The sequence below is a fragment of the Enhydra lutris genome, unplaced genomic scaffold (genome assembly GCF_002288905.1).
Source record: "Enhydra lutris kenyoni isolate GAN:26980312 unplaced genomic scaffold, ASM228890v2 scaffoldscaffold74, whole genome shotgun sequence".
Classification (NCBI taxonomy): Eukaryota; Metazoa; Chordata; class Mammalia; order Carnivora; family Mustelidae; genus Enhydra; species Enhydra lutris.
This window is the reverse complement of record NW_019154158.1, coordinates 3,087,953-3,110,013: the sequence shown is the minus strand read 5'-3', so window position 1 is coordinate 3,110,013 and position 22,061 is coordinate 3,087,953. Positions and strand designations below refer to the sequence as shown.

The 22,061-nt window shown below is 36.3% G+C and overlaps 1 protein-coding gene across 1 annotated transcript in view; it reads left to right on the top strand.

Moving 5' to 3' along the window:
- The window catches only part of LOC111160201 (solute carrier family 16 member 7), a 177,118-nt gene that overhangs the window by 20,162 nt on the left and 134,895 nt on the right, over positions 1 to 22,061 (top strand). The window lies entirely within an intron of this gene.

Here is a 22,061-nt window from a genome sequence, read left to right as displayed (position 1 = left end):
ATTCCATATAGAAGCTAGTAAATTGTAATTTGTTTTTTATCTTTTCCATGTTTGTTTGTTTGGTGGGGGTAGGGGTGGTAAGGAAGTGGATGGTGCATTGAATACCCATTCATATTACTTCAGGATTGGAAATTTGCTTTGCTTATACTTTCAATATTTCCTCATATGTTTATAACTTAATTTACTTTTTCCATTCAACCCACAAATCACATACATTTTTGTGTCCTCTGTTTCTTCTGACTGAAGTAAATATGAAATTAATGCCACAGTCACCACTAAATTTGACACCCAGAGTGAGAAGATGGTATAAATATTGTTTATGCCTCCCAAGTACTTTTGTGTGCTCAAAATAAGGTAAAGTTAAATTGTTAAGGGAGCTAGAAAACTATCTTTTAATGAAGCGTAAGCTAACATTAGAAGTATCTACTTCACTACACGTTCAAACATTATTATCGGCCTACTTATATGTTGCTGAGCTGCTGTCTAAACCAGTATAATCTTCCTTCCAGGCCACAAAATAGGTAGCTGTTCCCCTCCTTACTCATGTTGATTTAAAATGAAACATGCAAATTTGTCAAACATTTTAGTCCACATATATTGATAAAATAAGTCAGACTGTAATTATCATTTTCTGTCATCACATAAAGTACCCGACAAGTCTTTTATCCATTTTTTTCTATACGAGTGTTTATCTTTTTATTGCTTAGGTATGTTTTTATATATCCTGAGTATTCTGTACATACATATTACAAATACCTTCCTTCAGACATAGGCATTCTTTTCATCTCTTGTATAGTGTCTTTTGATACATTTTGAATTTTAATAGCTAAATTTATCAGTTATTCCCATTTTTTTATTTGTTTAATTTGCTAATTTCTTCCTTAATATATCTTTTCAACCCCAAGGTCATAAAGATACTATCCTAAATGTCTCTCAGCACTGTCCAGTAGACTTTTGTACACTGATGGAAATATTTTATATCTGGCACTGTCCGGTATGCTAGGCACTAGCCACATGTGACTTTTGAGCACCTGAGATGTGAAAAGTGCAACTGAGGAACTAAATTCTTAAATTTCATTGTAAGCAATTGGAGTTTAAATTTAAATAGACTCACATGGCTATTGGATTAGATAGCACAGCCCCAGATCTGTCTTATCTTAAATGGTGATTCATTTACTGTTCATTTTTCTGCATGGTGTGGGGGGAAGATCTCATGTCATATTTTCCTGTGTGGATGAGCAATGCTTTTTCCCTACTCATTGATAATGCCAGGTTTGGAATACAGAGTAACTTCTGCATGTATGGGTGTGAGTGTGAGTGTATATTTATTCCCTGGCTTTCTATTCTATTTCTTAGTGAATTTCTGTATCCTAGAACTAGCACACCTTAGTCCCCATAGCTGTGAAATAAACCTTGATATTTAGTAAAGCACATCCCCCTCCATTTGTTTTCGTTTAGAACTGACTTTACCAGTCCTGCCCTTTGGTCTTTCAATACATTTTAGACGCAGTTTTCAAGTTTAAAAAAAAAAAAAAAAAAAAAAAGATTTTTTCATTGCATTTGAATCAGTACATCCATTTGGCAGTTTTATGATATTGAGGCCTTCAGTTCATGAGTATGGTTTATCTCTCTTTTCGTTTAAATCTTCCTTCATGTCTTGCATTTTAAAAAAGTATCTGAAAAGAATTTGCCATATTTTGTTTTATTTTTATTAAAGAACTACATAATGAAGATATATGCTGCCTTTTAAAGTCGCATGTTTTATATTTTGTGCATATAAAAAACTTTAATTTATTCTTATATTCTTAATTTATTAAAAAATTATTTTATTAATTTATTAATTCTTAATTAATTTATTCTTCTATATTCTTACATTCTTATATATTTTACCTATCAAAGTGACCAAACTATCTAATTAAATCTAGTGTTTTATTTGTTGATTTTGCATCCTGTGCAGATAGATATATCTATAATCTGTGTATAAATGAATTTTGTTTCTGACCCCTTACACACAATTTCTTTTTCTTGTGCCTTACTATTTTGACTATGACTCAATAAAACATTGTGTAGATCTGATAGAAGCAAGCATTCTTCTTTTGTTCCTAATCTCTTACAGTGATAATAGTAAGATTTTGTTTCATTTTTTGTTGTTTTTATAGATATTATCCATGAGATTAAGGATTTTTTCTTCTATTTTTAGGTTGGTAGGATTTTCAGATGACTTTATGATTTTTCCTGGATTCTATTAATGTAGTGAATTATAATATTTGTTTTTAAAATATGTATATATGAATATATGTCTCTGCCCTCAGCTTCGTGACCTGCTCTCAATATTCACATGTGTTTTAAATTATTTGTTAATAATATAGTGAAAATTAATGAACCCACTAACCAAATCAAGAATTAGAATATTAATAGAAATCGAAACTTACCTGTGTTCCTCTCCCTTGCCTCCTTCTTTGCTTCTCATTCTGCCCCACTTCCTGACTCAGAATTAAACACTATTAGAATTTTTGTATTTTTTATTCATTTGCCTTCTTTTGGTTTTATTTGGTTTTAATAATTATATATGGGCAAAAGTTTTTAATTGTTTAATTCTTGTTCAATCTTTCATGGCCTCTTACTTTTTAATCACATTTTACTCCTTTCCTTTTTAAAGCATATTTAATTTATATTTTCTATTTGATAATTTTGTTATCTGTGGACCTGATTCTCCATCTGTAGTTTCTCCTGGTTCTTGCTTAATAATGCCTTATAAATAAGCATTGCTTGGATCTTTGTCATGTGGGAGTTATTTGAAGTTTGGACTTAGCTGGGCTCCCAGTTGAGAGAATTTGTTTCCTTTGCCAGGGCTAGGGCATTACCCAACACTGTAAACTGTTTTTAGATGGTTGAACTACCTTGATAATATGAAATGGGTTGCAAAGCCATGTGAGAGATGACTATTGGTCATGAATCCTCAGGTGATTTCTATTTTGTTCCCCTTCACTTGTGCCAAGTTTAGGGGCAAACTGTGTTCTTTTTTTTTTTTTTTTCCTTGCTGTTGTCAGCTGTGTGATGGGGGTGCGTGTGTATGTGCATATATGTGTATATGTGTGTGTGCTGTTGCAAACTTCTGTTACAGTGATAGTATAGTTTTATTGGATTACAGGAGGGCAAATCACCTTTTGGACTTTCCATCTCTGGCTTGTATTGGAAGCTGTGATCTATTACAAGCACCCTTTGGGCTGTGAAACATCAAGTTCAAGTCCACCCCGTTCATCAAATGTCCCGGGAGAAAACCTGAATAAGTACACCTCTTAACCATCTGGTTTCCCCTTTCAGTTAGTTTAATTCTCTGGATACTTCTTTCTATCTATTTTTCCTATTTTATGTGCAATTTTTAATTGCTTCCCATGGAGGGATTTTTTTTATATTACAAAATACAAAGACTTGCACAAATTAACTCAAGTAATAAACTCAGTAATTGGAAATACAGAGGGATTTCTTAGAACCTAATTTCAGGAGGTATAGTCAGATCTTGCTGGAATGGTAATGTAGGGCTGATTTTCCCCCATGGTCTACCCATTTTGCATTTTGTTGCAATGAAAAATGATATACCTTATACTTCTAGTGTCCAACATAGTTCAACTGACTCAGTCTCTTCATGTGATTCTTCAAATTCTCGAGATTAAAAAATATAATTGTCTTAGCTTCACCTGTAGATAGTAGTAAGGTGGCAGATTATTTCAGGACACTACACCCTAGTGGTTAGAGTTCTGGTTCTATAGCTGGTCTGGCTGGATTTGAATCTCAGCTTCAAATCCTGATAGCATTGTAATCTTAGGAAAATTTCTTAATGATTCTCTGACTCAGTTTCTTCTTCTGTAAAGTGGGATGATAATGATAGCAACTACTGAGGAATAGATGAGCCTGTGAAAAGTAGTGAGAGTGATGCTTTGTGTATGGTAGCTACTCAATAAATATTCATTATTTCTTTCCCTTCACTTGATATAACCCCAGGTCCAATTGGCTGTGGCCTGGGGTTAGGATCATGTGTTACAAGCCCATCTACTTGGGTATGTTCCATCATCACCATTAAGAAACAAACTGAAAGAAGAGGAGGCAATAGCAGATACATCTAATGTAGACTGGTTAATTAGAAACAAAACAACTTGTCAGTTTGGGGAAAAAAATTTTTTTTAAGATTTTATTTATTTATTTGTCAGAGAGAGAGACAGCAAGAGAGGGAACACAAGCAGGGGGAGGGGGAGAGGGAGAAGCAGGCTACCTGCCGAGCAGTGAGCCTGATGCGGGGCTCAATCCCAGAACCCTGGGATCATGACCTGAGCCAAAGGCAGGCACTGAACAACTGAGCCACTCAGGTGCCCCAGAAGAAAAAAAAAAAAAAAAGTAATTTCTTTTACATAAGAATATGTTTGAACGATAAAATTTGTTACCTAAAGAGACACATTTTTCTTAAAATTTTACATTGACTAATGTGTGTTATTTATAACATTTCACAGCTGTATATTTTTCTAATTTCAATTTATCATATATTTAGTGCCTCTGGACTTTCAATCTCATAGCTGATGACAACTTGGTCAGACTGAGTAAGAGAGGAAACAAACTTTGTTTAGTAAGAACTAAATACAATAGAACTAAATACAAAGAACTAAATACAATATTACAATATAGATTGTAACCAGGACAGTTTTAATTTCTTTGCCACTGACTAAATAGATTTAACGTTCCATCTGAATATATATCATGTGGAAGTTCAATGTGTACCAACAAGAGACTTTGTTCTTGCAACGTTTATAAATAATACTTAATACAGTTTTTTTTTTTTTCCTACTCTCTAGAACATGGAGAGAAGTTGTTTAAAGTACTCGACCTTTAAATGCAGAGTGTATAAATTAATTCATGTTATTACTTCGGTTTCACAGCTGAGTTGTCTTGTAAATAAAACTTTTCCCTCATAGAAATGAAGCCAATCTTGCAGTTCCCGGTGGGTCTCCTATCACTTAGACCTTGCTATGCTTCATATGTTGACCTAGCACCCAAGAGATTTTATGCACAATTGGTGAATTAAACTAGAAATAATTACCTGTGGCATTATGTCATAACCTCAATGATGAAAAAAATCCATTAATTTCTTTTGCATTTAATTAGAAAAATTTAAATGAATCCTTTCAGAAGTACACAAAATTTGATAGGTCTCACTATTTAGATTTCTTGTGTGGTGAAAAGTACATATCCCTTTCTTATGTAAACTGTGTAATCATATAATATTTGTGTGTATGTACTAGTCTTTTGATTTTTATTTATCTTGTCAGGTGTTTGTCATTAATTTTGCTGGAGAGAAACTTTAGAGGAAAGATTTTTTTACCTTTAAGTAATGATATACTTTTGCCCACAAAACTTCAGAGGAGGTAAGATTTAAATATGAGGACTTTCTCTGGATAAATCTTTATTTAGTTCCTGTCTTTTTTTTTTTTTTTAAAGATTTTATTTATTTATTTGTCAGAGAGAGAGAGAGCGAGCGTGAGAGTGAGCACAAGCAGATAGAGTGGCAGGCAGAGGCAGAGGGAGAAGCAGGCTCCCTGCTGAGCAAGGAGCCCAATGTGGGACTCGATCCCAGGACGCTGGGATCATGACCTGAGCCGAAGGCAGCGGCTTAACCCACTGAGCCACCCAGGCGTCCCTAGTTCCTGTCTTTTTGTTTTGTTTTGTTTTTTTAGACATCTGACAGTGTTCTTCCTTATTGTCTCCGTCACAGACTTCACTATTTTTTTTTTTTTAATCACCCAACACTATTTCTGAAACATCTGCCTTTTTCTTTCCTTACGTGTTTTTTCTGTTGTTTTTGTTTTTGTTTGTTTTTTTTTAGTGACACACCTGTCTTCAGAGTTTGAGCTCAGCCCTTCTTAGCTGATATTTTCCAGGTCTACAAATCTTGTCCTAATTGACCTCTTTGGATTCAGCCCTGTATGGCCATTGCCTCTATGCTGTTCTACTTACTGGTCTTCTTCTGTCTGTTAGTATCCACCCAATCTTCCACATTGGAAACACAAGGTTGTTCTTGACACCTCTAACCATCTACATCCAAATTTTCATCAAACCTTTAAGACTTAATAATCCTCTTCTCTCTTTTACAGTTCTCCACATTACCCTCAAAGCAATTGTACCGAAAAACAAAACTAGTTATTTCCTTTTCATGTTTAAAAATTGACCTTCCATTTACTGTTGTAACCCTTAGCTTTCCTCTCACTATCAAGCACTATCATATATTTTTAGTCTTCATTTTTGCCTCTTCTGATCATACATCCAATGATTCAAGGCCCTTCAAGAACTATGACTTTGAATATTCTGCTCTTTGAACTTGAAATAACCTATCAAAACTTTTCCTGCTTATCTTTCATGACTATATTCAATTGTTGCTTCCTGTACAAAGTTAATGCCAGAATCCCATAAGAAGTCTTTATGGCTTTCATAGGAACTTAATATACCCCCACCGTAGCTTTTAGCACATTGACTGTAATTATATGCTTTTATAATCTATCACCCCCTACCACGTAATAAGGGAAAAATGCATCATATTCTTTAGGTGTGTGTTTGTGTGTGTATGTGTGTGTTTTAATTTAGCACTTAGCTTAGGGCCTTCCATATGTGGGTCCTCAGTTACTGACTAAATAAATGAATCAATTAATTAATGTCCTACCCAGCACTCAGATTGAATTTTTCCATCCTTAAAGATAGAAATAATTTATTTTTTGGGGGAGCCTCCGTGGCTCAACTGTTTAATTCTCTGACTCTTGATTTCAGCTCTGGTCATCTTCTCAGGGTCATGAAATTGAGCCCTGTGTTGGGTTCTGTGTTGGGATTGGAGCCTACTTAAGATTCTCTCTTTCTCTCTCCCTCTGCCTCTCTGCCCCCTTCCCCCTGCTAGTGAGCTCTCTCTCTCTCTCTCTCTCTTTAAAAAAAAAAAATAAATAAAAATTTAAAAAAATTAGAATTTCTTTTTTTTAAAGATAAAAATAATTTCTTAAGACTATGTTGATTCTTAAAAGACTAGTCTCTGTTTTCATTTATATGACTTGGAGTTCAGTTTGTCCGTTAGTCAAATTATCTGCCTTCGTTAGGTCTGCTGTTGTAACAAAATCACATAAACTGGTGTCTTAAACAACAGTCATTTATTTCTGCCAATTCTCAAGGTTGGGAAGTCCAAGATCAAAATGCTGGTTCTTGGTAAGAGCCCTTTTCCTGGCTTCCAGATAGCCATCTTCTTGCTGTGTCCTCACATTGAATAAGGAAAGGTTTAGGGTATAGGCAGGGAGAGGTAGGGGGTCCTTGACAAGCCTCTGAAACTATTCCTGGCAGGCAGAAGCTAAGACAGAGTGAAACAGACCACCTGGCCTCGCATGGTCAAGAGTATTTTACTCCTGTGGCTGCAGTGTATCACAGAGAGTGACCGGGCCTCAAAGAATTAAATCATTAAGGGTGTTATCAATAGTCAGTGCTTAAACCAAGACGGGACAAGAATCTCAAGGCCACAAGCTTCCCAGTCAGTTCTCAATAAAAGACTGTCCCTAAAAGCCCTCAGTGGCAAACCATCTGGGACCCCTCACTCTAGAGAGCCGCTTCCTTCCTTTCTGCTCTAACCGTCAGTCTGTGAGATTCATTCTCTGACAATGTGAGACAAAAGAGAGAGAGGAGAAGAACAAGTTCTTTGGTCTCTTCCTGTAAGGACCCTAATCCCATCATGAAGACCCCCACCCTTCCACCCCCATGACGTCATCTAAACCAAATTACTTCCCATTATAATGTCATCGTAATGAGGATTATGGCTTTAACATCTGAACTTGGGAGGGGTTCACAAACATTGAGTTCATAACATTTTTCTCTTGACTGTATCTGTGTGTCACCATTTTGCCATATGCAATGATAGAACAGTACTTGGACAACCCAGTTTTCTCAAATGATAATAATCAAATTTTCTATCTAGAAGCTCTGTGCCTGACTATTAAAATGATATGCCCTTCTCATATTTGTTTAAAATACTATATTATGGGGGCGCCTGGGTGGCTCAGTGGGTTGGAGCCTCTGCCTTCGGCTCGGGTCTTGATCCCGGTGTCCTGGGATCGAGCCCCGCATCGGGTTCTCTGCTCAGCAGGGAGCCTGCTTCCTCCTCTCTCTGCCTGCCTCTCTGCCTACTTGTGATCTCTGTCTGTCAAATAAATAAATAAAATCTTTAAAAAAAAATAAAATACTGTATTATGACCAGTGTCCATATTATACATTACATTACAAAAATTATCTACTCATAAGTAATAAAATGAAAGAAAATAGTTTTCTGGCCAATTTTTTTAAGTTTATTTATTTACTTTAAGTGATTTTCACACCCAACATGGGGCTCAAACTCACAGAGTCTGCATGCTCTTCCCACTGAGCCAGCCAGATGCCACTATTTCATGAGCAACTTTTAAATGGAGGTGGTTGATGATGATATTTATGTCATTGCTCTAAAATCCCTCCACAAAGTATTTCAGAATGCATGCTTATGTAGAGTTTCTTAAACTCACATTTTATTGTCATTTCCCAAATATGTTATACAACTTTCTGTATGCAGACTTTTGATCTCTCATTTTAGTCTGTTTTCTTTTACAGTCTTTACCTATTGATACTAAGCCTGTCCTTCAAGGGCGGTTTAACTGCCACCCTTTTTAATCATGCATATCCTCAGGACCCCAGCAAGAATAATCTATTTCCCTCTTTGAATTTTTGTAACTTTCGCTGATTGAATAATATTTAGAACTCATTGTATATTATCTTGCTTTTTAAAAATTTTATACATTTCATGTAAACTTTCTGAAGAAAAACATTTACCTCTTTTTATGCTATATAGGAGGCACTAAGGTGCCTTCTGCATAGTAGGTCCAAGTTCCTTGAAACAAGGAACAGAGGAGTGTGAACTGGATTGGCCTTGTGGGAATTGTGATACTTCCTGATTCTCCTTTGCTTCTGTATGCTCCACGGAAAGCCCGGCAGAATAGTAGCTTCCTGTTGTTGTCACTTTCCGTGATGTGCATTTCCTCTTGGGAAGCTCACAGTCCTTGCTTGACCTTGAGCATTATTCTAGCTTAACACCAAGTTGCATACATTCACTAGTGGAACACTCTTAAGATAGGAGCAGATTGTCTGTCTTTCATAGGTTAAAATACAATCCAGAACATTTTGCAGATAGTAATAGTTTGACATAGTTGGAAGATCATGCTTTAGAAGTGCTGTTTACCAGTGATAATGAAAATTGGCAACTTGCTAAACCTCTTTGAGGCTCTTTCCTCATTTGCAAAAGGTGGGTGGTAAAACCTCTCAAGAGGGTTGTTGCAAGTATTGAATGACACACACATGGAAATTACTTGGCTCTTACTGGGTGCTCAAAACACGTCAGCTGTTTATTCTGTGGATAAACAATTAAAATGATTCTTACTTAGCACAGGATCAAATAGCACCATGAGAAAATCTAACATAGTGGCTCTATGACCTCGCATTTTGGAAGTTATCATCTCAATGGAATATATGTGTGTTTAATCTTTAGTAGAATTATTGGATCACAGTATCTATTTCATAATAAACTTACCAGAATTTAATCTTTCCTGATACTGGCGAAAGGTTGTGCTAGTTCTCTGATAAGACGATAAAATGATTAAAATCATTGGTTTCATGATACCCCTAGGGGGAAGAGCCTCAGTTTCCTTTCTGTTAAATCATATATTTAGAAACATATATTACATTGTTTCAAGGACAAATAACCAAAAAATCTGACTGTGTTGTATTGTGTTCTTTTGTACTGTATTCTTTTTCAGGAGGAGGTATTTATAGTTACATATTAATCACTTAGGTAGTCATAGCTTATTTTCGGTTTAAAGTCAAAATTAGTAATAGGTGAAGGTGAAGTGGGGATTGACAGACTGTGCTTTCAAGCTGCATCAGTTTGGCTTCCTGAGGAGTTTGACCTACTACAAAGCTATTCCTTCTACTGTTTTAAGGAATAGAATTTATTTTCTTACAAATTTGGGCTCAGAGCTCAAGCAAAAACAGAGTTCTTTTGCTGCTAGAATAGGCCTTTGAGAAGGAAAGAGATTCTGTTTTGGGCATTTCTTTATAGCAAAATGTCAAGACAGTTACCTACTAGAGATAAACTTCAAGACTTCTGAGATAGGTGGGGACATCTGCAGGAAAAGATACTGCTACTGGATTTCACAAAGCCAGGAAATACTATGGTCCATGCTTCTGTTGTGTATTATTATATATACCTGCCTCATTGATCCATTTAAAACATATCTTGAGTGCCTTACATATTCAGAGCACTGTGCTACGTAGAGGCAGTTGGGGAAATAAATATAAAGAAAACCTGGTCTGGGGCACCTGGGTGGCTCAATTGGTTAAGCAACTGCCTTTGGCTCAGGTCATGATCCTGCAATCCCAGGATCAAGTCCCACATTGGGCTCCCTGCTTAGCAGGGAGTCTGGTTCTCCCTCTGACCTCTCTCCTCTCTCTCTCTCTCCCAAATAAATAAATAAAATCTTTAAAAAAAAAAAAAAAAGAAAACCTGGTCTGTGCCCATAAAGGGGTTAAATTACTGTGTGTGCATTTGCATGCATGTTTGTGTGGTGTGGGGACAGTTAAGTAAGCAAATAAGTGACTGCAGTGTAGTATATGACACAGAGAGAAATATACAAGGGAGAGAAATAAATTTGAAAAGGGAGGGGTCACATCTTATTGGAAAGGTGTGTTGGCATCTGGGAGTTAGAAGCAAATTGGGTGAGTGAGAGCAACAGATGGAAGGACTAGTGCCTGGGCACAAAGGCTGGGAAGGAGAGGGTGGAACTGATTTAATTTCATTGTAGATGTGGATGGGAGTAAAGTAATTGAATTAAAGCTAAATGCTAGAATTTGGTATTATTTCACTTTTAGGCACATTTAACAAAGTGTGATTTTAAATTTGTAACTTTAATTGAAAAAGGGAGGGAATCAATTTTCCAACCCTAATTTTCTTTAGATTCTTTAAACCAATCGGGTTTCTCAACCTCAGTGCTATTGATATCCTGGACTAGACAATTTCTTTTATGGGGGGTGTTTAGAGGCATCCCTGGCCTCTACTTAGGGTTGAGCCACAATATTTAAGGAAGCACTTGTTCTCAGGGCCGTGTAAGTTGAATCTTATGCTTCCATGACCCTAAGAATAGGTGACTGTCTCCTTAAATGTTGAGCCCTGGGCACCTCCCGTGACTCACCAGAGTCTAGGACTGTCTCTATTTCCTAGAGGCCAGTGGCACCTTCCCAGCTGTCATAGCCAAATATGTCTCCAAACAATGCCAGATGTTCCCCTGGGGGAAAAAATGGCCACCAGTTAAGAACCCTTGCAAGCTAACCGGATCCTTTTCATTTGTAAAATGTCCAAAAGAATCTGAAGGTAGAGAATGTTGGTAGGATGTGTGTACATCAATAATTGAAATAAATAGACTTGAGTTCATTCTAAAAAAAAGAAAAAATGTCCATAAGAGCATCCAGCAGTGTGACCTTTTTTGTACTCTAGGTAGCAGCTCAATACAGGTGTATTTTGGGCAGCATATGCATGGCTGATGCACACTTGGTAATCAAGGTAGCAATACAGGTGTATTTTGGGCAATGCAAGGATTTGCAGGGAGAGCTATGGAAAGAAACTGCAAGGGACACCTGGGTGGCTCCATTGGTTAAGCGTTGGCCTTCTGCTCAGGTCCTGATCCACATCGGGCTCCCTGCTTGATGAAGAGCCTGCTTCTCCCTCTTCCCCTACCCCACCTCCCCTGATTATGCTCTCTCTTTCTCTCTCAAATAATAAATAAAAATTTTTTTAAAAAGGACGAAACTGCTGTGACTAATGGGCTGATGGATATTGGCATTAGAAATAGACAAAGGTTTGTAACCTTCAGGTTACCTACATGTGAAGAATTCATCCTATCTTTAATCATATACCTTAATTCTAGGCCTTGGGTGCATTGAAGAGGAATACTTCTGCTGTTAATCTTGGGTTGGAGGTGATAGGATTTCCAGGTACATTTTCCTGATCCTTGTAGAAAGCTCAAAAATTCTACGGTGGGCTTTTACTACTTTATTTTCTTTTCAAACAAGTCCGTTTTCTTGGTTAATACTTCATTATGCCATTTATATTTGTTCTTATTAATTCTACTCTTCCCTGCTCTATATTCTTGGACTTGCGGAAGCTGTGGCACTTGGACAATTGCATTTTATACAGTGAGGCTGCTGATGAGGTTCCAGATTCATCAGACCCTAGTGGGCTGCTGATCATTTCAGTTAGTGCACGTCCCGAAGCAACATCATAGCTTATGCTCTTTCCATGGTAAGGGTTAAATAAGAGTGTTGTGGTTACTTCATTTAACAGTAGAGTTTAGTTCCTGGAATTCCACGAGTCTCTAATCCAGTCAAGTGCCAAGTAGCATGTTGCTTCCTATCTTTTGCATCACTTCCTGCAAAAGTTGGTACATGCTCATTATTATGACAACTGAGTTTCACAGCTCACAAACCTCTGCCAGGCCGTATCCTGTGTGTGTTATTTGCATTTATTTCTCAGTAACCCTTAGTGGTGGTGAACAATATATTCCTCATACAGTGGATCTGGAAACTAAACGGAGTGAGATTCATTAACTCGCCCACAGTCGCATGGTTGGGATCACTTGAGTTCAGGTCTGTCAACTCTGGAGTCTGTGGTACTAAATGAGACTTCAGAGCAGCTTTTCATGGTCTTGCAGATGATGCAGGCGCAACTCCAGGTGGCCCCATACACATCACGTGCCTTGCAAATGCTCTAGGATTACACTGGTAGGTATACAGTAAGTGCCCAGTGAAATCCAGTGCATTTCATTGTTATTTAGTTTTACAAATCTATTCCAAATGGTATCTAGTGAATGATGGGGCACTAATGTCTTCCTCCTCCCTTCCGTCCCTTCCTTTCTTCCTTTCTTCTTCCTTCTTTCCTTTTATTTCTTTCCTTCTGCAGGGACAGTGCTTATCCGTAAATTCATCGAGGAAAGGATGGAGTTCAGTTAAAAGATTGTTCCTTGCCTTTTGTGTTTCCCCGGATTCTAGTGCCGCGGATGCACTGAGAATGAAAGGACCCCTTTAGAACTATTCTTATAGCTAGTGTTAGTGAAAATTGTATACTGCCACCAGAGTTTTGCTGAAGCCTGAGGCTAGAATGTTGTCTCACCATTATTTATTATTGTCATGGAGCCATTAGCTTTTGCCATTAGAAACTATACTTATACTAAAGGTGTTACAGCTGGATGTATGTGCTCCAAATTCTCATTACATGCTGCTGACCTTTCCCTATAAATCTCGGCTTGGAGTTATCAGCTTTCTACTTGTTGGCCCTAATTGGAAAGTTCTCTGTTATATCCAGGTACAAAATGTACTATCAGAGCTTGAATTTCTGCCCCTTATTAACATTGCCTTTGTGACTTATTTCCTCAATTCTCTTTCCATTGGCAATCCAGCTGAAATAAATTCCTTAGTTTTATATACAAATTGGGTTTATGGTAGAACACATTACAAATCACGCAGTGCAATAAATGAGAGGGCACAGTCTAATACTGTTACCATTAGAGAATATTAAAGTGTCCTTTACTAATTAATTACTTGCATGCCATTTTTTTCACTTAATCTAGAAATAATTTCATCAATTTTTTAGCATTCACTTTACAGTTTGAAAATCCAAGTGTCAGGTATACAATAATAGCAAGTTTCATGATGGGTTTCCAGGGAGTTGTTTTATAATTTCCTGAAACTTACCTACATTTCAGATGGATTCTCGTTTGGCAAGATTTGTGTAATCCAGAGATGGCAGAGAGAATGTTTGCGACTTGATTTATCTGTCCGTGAGAAAAAATATTTCCCTGAGAGTCTCCTTTATCTTTCCCATTCAAGTCCTTTATTGAAGCTGGTGGGTTTCCCCGTGGTTTATTACCATGTTCCTCCTACAAGGTAGGGATTCTATATATTGAACTTAGAAACTCAAACACTCAAACATTCCTGTTAAGGTTTTGTTGTTGTTTTTTACATAGATTAATAATGATATACTAGAAATCAATATTACTCACAAAGATCCACCTTAAGTGCAAACTTAGAAGTACTTATGTTTTCAGTACCAATTTAAATATTTAAATATTTAAACATTCATTTCACAGTCTCAGTTAAATGGCACTTACTTTGAAATAATTGTGTAGGGTATGCTGAATGTGAGTTTTGTTCTTCTTAGGCTTTTATTTATTTTCTACTAAAAACAGATTCATCAGTTCAAATAAATGAACTTGAGCTTCATGAGCTCATGGCATAAAATGATCAACACTGTAAGGTTCTAAATTAAGACCTATGTAGAGTTATAGGGACTGTGGGCAAATTCACCTAGAGACATTAGGTATGCTAAAAGATAAACTGAGACGTATTAAAAATTTTAAGAGTTTATTTGAGCAAAAGTCTATTGATATTGGGCTGTACCAAACTGCAAGTGGCTAAGAGCACTCCATCAGCGGGAAAGTGGGGAGAGACTTTTATAGAGAACAGATGGATGCAAAGTAAGGAAATTATTGAGTGGTTGTAGCTTAAAGCCTAGCCATCTCTTTGTGACTGGTTGTCAATCGCATTTTGATTTTGCAACCTTGAGGCATCCTGGGACTGAAATTTCAGTTGGCTTATGTAGGCTGCCATAGCCTCAGAGTCACCTCAGTCCAATGGTCTCCTTGTTTAATTAATTTAACAATACTTAAGGATATACATTATGAATTTGATTACATGAATTTAAGATCAGAGATTTCAGCTTTCGTGTAGCACTGACACGATGTATTAATCTAAATTTTATTCTCCGAGCACATAGACTTGTATGATTTTTCAGATAGTTTGCAGATGATGAGAAAATAATTCCTGATTTCAAATAATTTACAAAATTCTGTTCCTATTTCCAATATGGGTCCATACCATCAAGTACCACTGACCTCTTTATTCATTTCTTTGTAGAGAAAGCTGGGATCATACTAATGGTTAAGAATAGTCAGTGTCAGCCCTTTCAGTATTAAAGAAGAAACTATCAAGCAAGTCACAAGTCACACTATTTGTTTATAAATCTAGCCTCTCTTCTGGTTTAGTGGAAATTCTCTTTTCTCTGTTTTCTACTTCCTCTTTCTGTTTTAGCATTTCCCTATAAATAGAAATGTATCCTGCTCCCATTGCCTTTTTTAGTTACTATTATTTTCCAATCTTGTGTTTCTTATTTTATAGAATTCTAGACAGAGGAAGACTTTTTTAAGATAAAGCTTTTAACAATACTCTTTTCTGTTGTCCATTCCAATGGCAATAACTTCTTTCTGAAAAAAATTAATAATGCTATGTGTCATATGGGTACTAAGCTGTCTGCAAGTGATATACCATTTTATTCTTTCTAATGACCTATGAGGCCATTTTAAAAATGAAAAAAATACTGATTCTCAGGGGTTACCTAAATTTTCCAAATTCATATGTTCATTAGTGGTTGGCTAAAGAAAAAAAAAGATCCTAACTCTTAATTTTTAAGTAGTCTACAATTCTTGTATATCTTAGAATTAAATGTTTGTTGAATCTTTACTCCTGTCCATCAAGTATAAATACCAACATCTTTCCATGATAGTTTTTTAGAAAAAAAATTTTTTTTATAGGTTTCTAGAAAAAGTGGACCAGAATCTCTGAGAGTTCTTTTTTAAAAATCTCTGATAGTTCTTTTTTAAAAAATTTCTGATATTTCTGTTTGCTTATAATTAACACAGGAAACAGGATACTTACTACTTAGATGAATATCAATTTATAAGAAGAGTGTAGGGATTTTCATGTATCTTGATGGGTTATTACATATTTCTATACCTTTTCTATTAATACTTGATTTGCATTATACCACAGTTGACATGATTTGAGTTAGAAAAATTAATTCTTATTTCAGTATCAAATACTGAATTAATAGCTTGTAATTCTATCTGGCTTTTAATCTATCACTGAGAAGCATCAATTTGACAATACATATCTGAGCAAACTTTATAACCCTTCTGGTTCATGGGCTTTGACCTTAAAGTCTTTAAAAAAAATATGTTGATTTTATTTTCCAGAGATTCTTAGCAATTCCAAGACTTGATTCAGGAGTTGAAAGCTGATTTTTCATAATGATCTTGTAATTGTTACCATCATTCTTTGGATTTATCATTCCCTATTCTGAAAATCAGTTTTTAGTTTGCTCCTATCAATTTTTGTTTGATAAAAAATAGTGTTGTGCCACTGTCTTGTTTCTTTTCTTATATTGTTTTTATAGCTATTACTGTTTTTAAGCCATAAAGCAAACATAAAACAACCTAAAAGTACAACACAAAACCTTTGTGATTGTAAGGGAGTTGAAACCGTGCTGTATAACCAAAGTGACGTATCAAAAGGCAGTATCGCCAATAAGGAATGGCAGCCATTTTTACTGGATTGTTCTCTTCAGTAGGCTTACAATTCACTTCTCTACTTAGAGCAACATCAGTAGTGTGTTGACTTATATTTCAGCCTTGTGCCAAATTTAAGTGATTGTAAGGAAACCCAGGAATCTTGCTAGAAACATAGGAGACATTGGACTTACCTATTAAATAAGTAGACCCAATAACATTTATGATTTATTCTTTGTTTTTACTAGGTGACTTTTGAGGGTAATTTGATGATTGCAAATTATACATTGGATTTAAATTTTGGTGAATGTACCCTTTTGTCATTTGAAATGAAATGTTACATGAACTTGAGCTCTGCATTCCGACAGATAAAAAAAATATACTTTAGAATTTTATTTTTCTAAACATTGGGATCATTATTTTTGTTTGCTACAAGAAATTAAATGACTGAGATTCTGAGAAAAAAAAAAATGTAGTGCTTTCCCTAAAATAATCTTGGATTCTATCTATCCAGATAACAGGAGGATCTGTGCCATCGTTGGCTACTAAAACTATTTGTCATGCCAAGTGCTTGCAATTGTGCAGGGTTTTTTTCAATGATATTTTTATTTCTGACCATTTGATTGACCGATTTGATGAAAGTCACTGGTGGCCCCTATTAAAAACAAGTGCTGCCATGTATTAACAACTGAAAATACCCACCTTTCATCTGGACAGTCTAATAAAGAGCCTAATATTCTAAATGTCTTTTCCAATGTCTTTTTAAAATTTAAAAGGAAATATTTTGGTGCTCAAAGTTCTCTCAGGAACCTTTAAACTACTATAGTGCCAGTTTTTTGAGAGGACCTGCATGTATGAAAAATGACTTGTATGGGCGAACTGAGAAGTCTAAGGTGGTTTCTAGTTAAAAACGAAAAAACAAATGAACAAAAACGTGGAGGGCAACATTTGTATAGAAATTCTTTTTATAGTTTATGTATATATATACTTACACATAATATATACATAAACATATTATTTGAAACAGTCTTCTATAAACTTTGTAAGCTTGACTTTCTCTGTCTATAAATTGGAGATGTGAAGGTTGCCAGGATGCATTGTAATGAGAACTATGGAAGACATAGAGTATTTACCTAGGTAAATCTGTATCCTATGCTACTTCCCCCCTCACAGAGGCCTTCCCCAGTCAACTAGCTCAATGAAGCATATCCCCCACTCCTTTACTTTATATAAAGCAATCCTTTTAATTTGACTGTATCCCGTACTAAGGCAAAGACATTGTGTATTCATTTGCTACCAGATTCTCCTGAGTGAATCTTATATAGTTATGCATTCACTCATTCATTCAAAGATATTTTTTAGAACTAACTTTTATTGAGATGATAAAGTGTGATGAAAAATGGAAGGTCCTGCCCTGATGGGATATAAAGCCAATTGTTGTATTAAGAAGTATATTTCTTTTTTGATAGGTTCAAATTTATTTTATAATTGCTCAATAACTTCTAGGGCTATTATTATATGTGTCAGAATAGAAATAAAATTAATCTTGTTTTATTTTTTCAAAATGCCTTTATAATGTTTTTAGTTATATATTCAAGGGAGTCATTTTAATGTGTATATTTTTGTCTTGGAGGCAATCACCAAACATTACAAGTATCCCTTGTTCTTACTTTCTCCATTTGTGAAAAGAGAGAGCCAATTCTCAGGCTTTTCTACAACCTAGGGCTTAATGAACCATTGTCAGTTGTGCCTGCCAGTGTGTGTCAGTTTCTCTTTATAGAGAGCCTTTTGCAGTCTTTCCTAGGTATCACTAATAAGGCAGTTTAAATTTGTGTTTGGATGGGAAGTGTACAGTAATGCTAATATTCTGCCATTTTGGAATATCATTACTGTATCCATGTAACCTGAAACACTGGATAAAATATAAGAAAACAGATGTTTCCTAATATTACCTTGTTATGACCCCCCCAAAATGGGTCCGTGATTAAAGGAGCAAGACTGATATAAAGCGAAGGTCAAGCAAAGCCTTATTTCGCGCCAAGCATCAAGAATCAAACTGACAGGCCAGGGCCGCACCTGTTACAGAGAGGGCGACCTTTCTCTGTTTCACAGACTAGCTTTTAAGGGCAAAGGCCATGCGGTTGGGCCTGGCCACGTGGCCAGGGAAACTGTAACACACAGAGAACGCTGCACAGTCATGCTAGGTGACCAATTGAATTACAATTGACCCTAGTAGACATTTGAACCAGCCTATCACCTTGGTCAGAATTGGTGCCCAAAAGGTGCCCAAAGGGCAGGCCCATACTCCTTGGTAACTAGGGCGACAGTATGCATCCCCCCACTAATCCGGATGTCTCCACCTCGCCTGACCCACCCTACTGTCTGTGCTTTGTTACCTGGAGCTGGTTCCTGGACGTATTTTTAAGTAAATCCCCTGGGGGAAGGGGAGCAGGGACAGTTTAAGGGTTAAACAACAAGGTTATTGTTTAACCTTGATGGAAGCCTCTGGCTAAATAGGTCCTTACAACCTTATATGGTGTTAAGATGAAACTGTTTGAATTTACAGATTTAAAAAAATTATAATGTTAATTTCTCTTAAGCACAATCTAAAACAAACCCTTTCCTACTCATTTTTATGCTGGAGACATCTTTGTGAACTGATGTAATAAAAGAGTTTCTTCTTTTTTAAATTCAGTTAGCCAACGTACATGTAACTTACATCATTAGTTTTTGATATAATGTTCAGTGCTTCATTAGTTGCATATAATACTCAGTGCTCATCACATCACGTGCCCTCTTTAATGCCCAACACCCAGTTACCCCATCCCCCCACCCACCTCCCTTTCTGCAACCCTCAGTGTGTTTTCCCGAGTCAAGAGTCTCATATGGTTTGTCTCCCTTTCTGATTTCTTCCCCTTCAGTTTTCCCTACCCCTGTGGTCCTCTGCACTGTTCCTATGTTCCACATATGAGTGAAACCATATGATAATTGTGCTTCTCTGATTGATGTTTCACTTAGCATAATACTGTCCAGTTCCATCCATGTCGATGTAAATGGTAGATATTCACGTTTTTCTGAAGGCTCAGTAATATTCCATTGTCTCTATGAACCATATCTTCTTTATCCTTTCACCTTTTGAAGGACATCTCAGCTCTTTCCACGGTCTGGCTAACAAAAGAGTTTTGAAGTAAACTTGCTGTCTTAGCATTTGCTATATGAATAGATGATCCTTTGTTGTAGTGCTTCATACTGGCCCTCAGGCCTGGAATGCCCTTCCCCTTGTCCTTTTAGCCCCTTGCTTCCTCTTTATCTCCTAAGAACCATTGCTTTCCAGGATTCCGTCCCTGTCCATCACTTACTCCAGGCTAGTTAGATATCCCTTCTCTGTTTTCATAAAGCCATGCTCAGAGTTATTTCGCTTACCACATTTTTCATAACTATTTCTAAGTTTGCATTGCATAATGAGGTTGTGAGTTCTTGATACTAGAGACCATACTGTGTTCCTCTTTGTAACTCTGTAATCTAATATAGTATCTGGCATATAGATTGTACTAGTCCGTTTGTGCTACTGTATCAAAATTCCATAGACTGGAAAGCTTATAAACAACAGACATTTATTTCTCACAGTTCTAAAGCTGGAGTCTGAGATCAGGGTGCCAGTACGGTCAGATGGTCATGGATTTTGTGTTGTATCCTCAGATAGTGGGAAAGACAGGATAGCCCTAGAGCCCCTTTTAAGGCACTAATCCCATTCCTAGTCACCTCCCAAAGGCCACACCTTCTAATACCATTAACTTAGACATTGAGTTTTCAACATATGAATTTTGGGGTACACAAACATTCAGACCAGAGCATAGATGGTACTCAGTATATGACTCAGTATATGAATGAATAAATAAATACTAAAACTTTATTTTATTTTAATTTTAAAGATTTTATTTATCTATTTGACAGAGATCACAAGCAGGCAGAGAGACAGGCAGAGAGAGAGGAGGAAGCAGGCTCCCCGCTGAGCAGAGAGCCTGACGCGGGGCTCGATCCCAGGACTCTGGGATCACTACCTGAGCTGAAGGCAGAGACTTTAACCCACTGAGCCACCCAGGTGCCCCATCTAAGACTTTAGATTGGATCTGATTCTTCATGCAGAGGAAAGAGCCTCAAAGAATGTACAGTCCAGGAGGGAGAACACAATTTAGAGAAGATTTGCTTTTTCCACTATAATAGTGATTTAAATCATGGAATATAGGGGCAATAATGAAATGAAAGTTGATTAAGAAAGAACATGCAATCTTGGGCAAAAAATTGAACTAAATATGAATTAAGATTGTGGTTGTGGAGACCCACTGAACTAGATTCCAAATAGATCTGAAGGATTTGGAAATAGTGTAAAGAATAACAAATGATGAAATTTAATTGAAAGTAGCTTATTTACATAGCTTATAATAATTGGGAAAATAGGCAAGAAGGTGTTGGAAGATTCCTTTTAGTGCCATAAATTATTGTTGAATTATCACTGCCAACATATGCTCAAAGTAGATTTATTTTGTCAATTTTACAAAGCCCTGGGATAATTTATATTAATGTAATTCACTTAAAAGCTTCATGAAATATTAATAAGCGATATTACCTACCACATTAAGGCCTTGTTCTGTGCCGTGGACTGTGCTGCATACTTTTGTATCCATTATCTTTAATATTTACTTCAAGTGTTAAAGAGTACAATTTACTTGCCTTTATCAGACAGCTATTAAATATCAGATCTGGTATTAAATCCATCCCATTAGAACTGAGAGTCTGTGCTTTGTTACAGCACAACTCACTATGTGCCAATAAGTCTCTGAAACATGCATACATTTTCACCCCGAGTTTAGAGTGACAAGCATAAATGTATATAAATTTAGTTATCTCTTACCTGGTCAGCAATCATTCATTTATTCATTCATCAGACATGTATTGGTTGGTCCCTGGGCACTGTACGAGGTACCTCATACACACTTCCACATGTCCTTGTGGAATTTATTGTGAAAGAGAATGGCATTAGAGACACAAATAACTGTGTAACAATTTCGATAAAGGCTATGAAGAGAAATATAGAGCCTTTTATTAAGTAGATTACAGAGCAGGATTCTCATGTACTTACTTTCCTGTGGGCAAATGTAATTAGATTTACAATATAGCTTACTGTAACCCAAGAAGATGCTTAAAATAGCTTTAGATAAGTTGTACTGCACCAGTGTAATCAAGCTGAACAGTTTGAAAACATTGGTCTTCCAACAGTCTTTCCACAGCACAAAGGGAATCTTGGTGAATTGAAGAAAACTGTGTAATGCTAACAAGTTTTGAAAATTTACCAAATGTCAAATCTGTATTCCAGCATTGGAAGCTGACTTTGAAACTGTCTCAACAATGACCTACATCTGTCCACAAAGAAAGCATAAATATCCATGGAGATGATTGTGACACTGACCTTTAAAGAGTCTTGCTGTGTCTCTGAGCATGTGGATTTTGTGTTGAAATAGTGAGCGTATTCGCTTGGTTTGAATATTTGGCCTCATATATTGCTAATGTTTGGCATAAAAT